Raw genomic sequence first — 4,937 nt, forward strand, 5'->3', positions numbered from 1 at the left:
AGATGCACTTGTTAGGATAACATGGTAGCTGACGTAGTTGATAGGTCGGATGGATACTCATTATGGGCAGTTCAAATGATGTCGTTGTTTGAGAAAAAAATGAGCTTATCATTTGCTTCAATTTTTTTGCTTTGTTTTTATATATTGCATTTGAGGAGACCACACGCTCTTGAAACTTGACACTATACATTCATTACTGTATGGAACAAGTTATATTCGTTATATTTCTCTCTATGGGGCATATTATAGTCTTATTTGTAGTGATGGAGGCAGGGGCAAGCTGGGGCCCGGGGCAACATTTTCACAGCAACATTACTGGAGCTACCAAATATGATGTTCTGGAGAAAATTTATTTTGATGATTCTGGGAAAGTTTGGAGACTGGCGTGTGATGTTACTGATAAAGCAAAGGCACAAATAATCTGGAAACATACACTATGGATGATGCACTTGCATGAAGGCAAGGGTTGGGTTGTAGAAACCATGGAGCTCAGTCAACTATCAATCCATGTGATGATGTATCTTTTACTCTACTATCAATCCATGTGATGATGTATCTTTTACCTCCCATTAGTTTCTTGTAAATCTTTATCTGGGTATTGAAATTGATAGTTGATTCTATATATCTTTCCTTGCCACTGAAGTTCATAAGCTAACAAATAATATATCAGATTTAGACATTTTTTCTACTGTGTATGTGTGTGTGTGTCCTGCAGTTAATACTTGGCCAGAATGTGGCCAAGGTTACTTCTTGCGATGTGCTGGGCCAAGGATGAGGAGGACACTTGGCGGTGTAGTGGTGATGAGATGGTGCCTGAACAAAATGGTAAGATGTGCTAGGATTGATCCAGGATATGCGAGGGCAAGTCAATGGGGACAAGATGGTGTCGGAATGAGAGCCAATGCAGTCGGGCGACATCTGATGATTACACCGTTAGGAAGGAGAGGTGGAGGTGGTTGCAGATAGAGGAGATAGATCGATTGAACAAGGAGACCTGCTACGCCAGCAGAGAACCAAAAGCGCGTTACAAAGGAAGACGAAGGACACATGTACCGACATGGTTCGAAACTATACACGGCACCTTTTTTCTTATCAAATGGCGCTATTTTTTTGTCGTCACATGGTAATATTATGCTCTCGCTGCAATGCTTAGGCGCCTGTTTGATGTTTAAACACACTCCGACGTATGAGAGAGAAATAAACATCAATTTTAAAACGACTTAATTATTTCTTTGCTTCATATATATGCATTATAGCCCGTAGCAACGCACGAGCATTTTACTAGTATGTTAAAAGAGCCACCGATTTGTCTCAGTTGGTAGTCTCCGTTCCATGGTTAATTTTCGTCCCATCTTTGTCTGGTTTATTTTCGTCCCTCCTCCCACCTCCCCGTAATAACCCTCACATGAAAAAAACGGACGACGACAAAGGCCCCTCGCACCAAAAAAAACCGGACGGAGCGAAGGAGTGACGACCCCTCGATCTATTCGTGACGCGAACGACGCAACCACCGCCATCATAGATCCCACGCGCTAGCCGCGGATCCCTTTGCAGCGTCGAGGGGTCGTGGAGGTGCCGCCTCCGAGGTCCTAAAGGAGGCGCCGCTGCCATTGTTGTGGACCTCCGGGTGGCCATCGAGACACCTCTGCTGAGGTACGCCTTCTCCTTCGCACGGTGATGGGCATGGTGGCGGAAGAAGGTCGTCTTCCTAGAGCACCGCACGCTGGCCGCAGTCTCCATCCGCGTCCGCACCAACAAGACAGGTACGCCGCCGCGCCCTCGACGTATTTCCTACTCCCGTGCACTCATGGAAGTCTGCATCGCTTCTTTTGCCCCATATGGCCTTGGTAGACTCCACTAGAAATTCCTACAAAGGAGATTTAGCTTAGAAGAACAATAGACAAATTCTATAACTAATTGTGGATTTTTTTGTTATTTAGTGTTCCCGAATTAGGTCAAGAATGTACTGCTTACATTGCAGACTGTATAATTCGGATGGGTCTTCTTCTACATGGTGACTATTGACGCAAATATGGACTGCACTTCCTTCCCATCTTCTACATAGCCTATACGTATGTGATTACTCAGATTTCAATTTAGTGTGAATATTCACTGTCATGATACTTGTCTGCATCAAGATGAGTTTGTCGGTGCTTAATCTGAAATGGTTGCTGCTGTCCAGCTAGCAGCACCGTAGATGAGCCCATCAACAACATGATGGAGACCAGTCGTACTTCTTGATCCGGTATCTAAACCATTGGTCGTCAGTGTTGTTGCGGAAGGTGCGGAGGAGGGAGAAGGTTTTGCCGATAACTGGCACAACGAGGTTAGGTGTAGGTCTGGGCGTTGGTGCTGGTGGAGGCGCAACACTGGAGCTCGGCCATGACTCGGTCGGACATCACTTTGAGCCATCATAAAAATATCATGATCATCTTTTGGCGAATAAAAAGGTGTTTATAACCTCATAAGCAAAGACCTGTGGTGTTGCTTGTATATTTAGAGATACTATGGGAATTGATACACTCATAGCTTATTTTTCTTAGTTGTATGTTGTGTTGTCACTTATTTTTCTGATCTCTGTCGTGCATATGTTTTGACTAAATTATGGTTGTTGTTTATGGTTGTCAAATTAAGCCATTGATAGAGATAAGCAAAAGAGTTGTTGATTGACCAAGCAGAGAGACAACTTAGAGACACTATAACAGTTAGGAATTTAAGTAGTGGGACCAAATTATGTCATGCTTTATAACAGGTCATCGATTCTTCATGTAGCTCACTACTTGATTCTAACACCTTTTCTTTGGATACAACAAGAATCATACCCACCCACGCGGCGACACGATGCAGAAGGGCTATATGGGTCTATAGCGGCGCGTGCAATGGAAGGACAACTATGGGAACAAGCTCATCGAAGTCTTGGAATTCCAACCTAGATAAACAAGTGAACTAATTTTAACAATTTCCCTTTTTTGCGATGCAGGCTAGCTCATTCTTTAAGGGCTACTCAACTCTGTTTTTGCCCTCCCTTTGGAGATTGGATTATATGGCACTCTGTGTTGAAGGCTCTTCATGCCAAATTTAATAAATCTTGTCATGTTTTCATAGGTTGCCTATTTTCTCACTCTACATGGAATGGTGAACGTTTGTAGCATGGTCAGTTGGTCAGGTTTTGATTATTTTTATCACTGCACATACCTTCAGAAAATAACCCAATGAGGCTGATACGTCTCCAACGCATCTATAATTTTTGATTGTTCCATGCAGTTTTATTATCAATCTTGGATGTTTTATAATCATTTTATATCATTTTTTTAGTACTAACCTATTGACATAGTGCCAAGTGCCAGTTGTTGTTTTTCCATGTTTTTTACATCGCAGAAAATCAATATCAAATGGACTCCAAATGCCACGAAACTTTATGATAGAGGCAAAGGTGTCCCCTCTTTCGATGAGATGGTGGCTATCATTTTATAGGAAGTCGACTTTGACGATCCGTCTACGAACGTGCAAGGACGTCGCGCCTTAGCAATCGCTAAACCAACTCCGAGGGGTTATTGACCACGCCGGAGCACGATCAACCGGACCATGAGGGCCTGTTTCCTGCGAGCAAACGAAGAACAAGCAAGAAACTGAGATTGCAATCTGGATATTGCAAATATAAGATGAAAGCTTTATTGATCAAGGTGGGGTTCTGTGACATCTTGGTCTGGTCGTTGGACACAAACGAAGTACGCGAAGTTGCAGCTATGGCGAACTTTTAATCTAAACAAAACCCAAAATCTAAACGACGCCCTAAGGGTTGTATATATGGAGGAAGAGGGGGGGGGGATTTCGTGGCCCTTGGAGGAGGGGTCCGAAACCAACCCTAACTCTTGTTTCCCCACACATACGGACTCTAGAAACAACCTATACTTATGTATTTCGAAAATACATGGGCCTGGCCCAATAATAAGGTGACGCCACACCTAAAATAGCCTCTGGACGAAATTTATGAAGTGGCATCTTGTATATTTTGTCCAAGGCTTCATGCACTCCTTATGGTGGCTTCAAACTCATGAAATCATCACTTGTAACTCCGTTCTTGATCCCCTTGCGCATGCCATCATCTCCATGCTTGAACTTGCTCCAAGGTTCATCTTTCTTGTCCAAGCTAGGCCCTTCATTTGTAAGCAAACAAATGTATCCAATTTAGGCATCATCATATTCTCATGAACATTAGAATCGTTACTAAGAAACGAAAGTACCTGATAATTCAATTGGCGTGCGCGAGCTCTACTAATCGGTCCAGTATGTATAGCAGCAGGGGCTGTGGGTGTAACAATGGTATTGATGCCCTCATCATCCTCCCCTTCTTGAAATGAAGTCGTCCTCGACGAAAGTTCATCGTCCTCACCCAAATAAGGCTTCAAATCTGCAATGTTAAAAGTGGGACTAACCCCAAAATCTGCAGGCAGCTCAAGTTTATATGCATTATCATTTATTTTCTCTAACACCTTAAAAGGACCATCAACACGTGGCATTAGCTTTGATTTGCGCAAATTAGGAAATCTATCCTTAAGCAAATGTAACCAAACAAGATCTCCAGGTGCAAACACAACATGTTTTCTACCCTTATCTCCAGCAAGTTTATATTTAGCATTCATACACTCAATGTTTTCCTTAGTTAACTCATGCATTTTTAAAATCAATTCAGCACGTTCTTTAGCATCAAAATTAACCTTCTCCGAAGATGGAAGAGGCAACAAATCAATAGGTGCACGAGGTAGGAAACCATACACAATTTCAAAAGGGCACATCTTAGTAGTAGAATGCAATGAACGATTATAAGCAAATTCAATATGTGGCAAGCAATCTTCCCACAGTTTCTTGTTATTCTTCAAAACAGCCCTAAGCATAGTAGACAATGTTCTATTGACTACTTCAGTTTGTCCACCAGT

General features: G+C 42.6%; 1 long non-coding RNA gene across 1 annotated transcript; it reads left to right on the plus strand.

The window, feature by feature from the left end:
* Positions 1-1,475: 1,475 nt before the first annotated feature.
* Positions 1,476-3,382, plus strand: LOC123058320 (uncharacterized). Its single transcript, XR_006427144.1, has 3 exons — positions 1,476-1,763; positions 1,941-2,072; positions 2,183-3,382. It is a non-coding gene; the product is annotated as an uncharacterized lncRNA (long non-coding RNA).
* Positions 3,383-4,937: the final 1,555 nt, after the last annotated feature.

The sequence above is a fragment of the Triticum aestivum genome, chromosome 3A (assembly GCF_018294505.1).
Source record: "Triticum aestivum cultivar Chinese Spring chromosome 3A, IWGSC CS RefSeq v2.1, whole genome shotgun sequence".
NCBI classification, from domain to species: Eukaryota; Viridiplantae; Streptophyta; class Magnoliopsida; order Poales; family Poaceae; genus Triticum; species Triticum aestivum.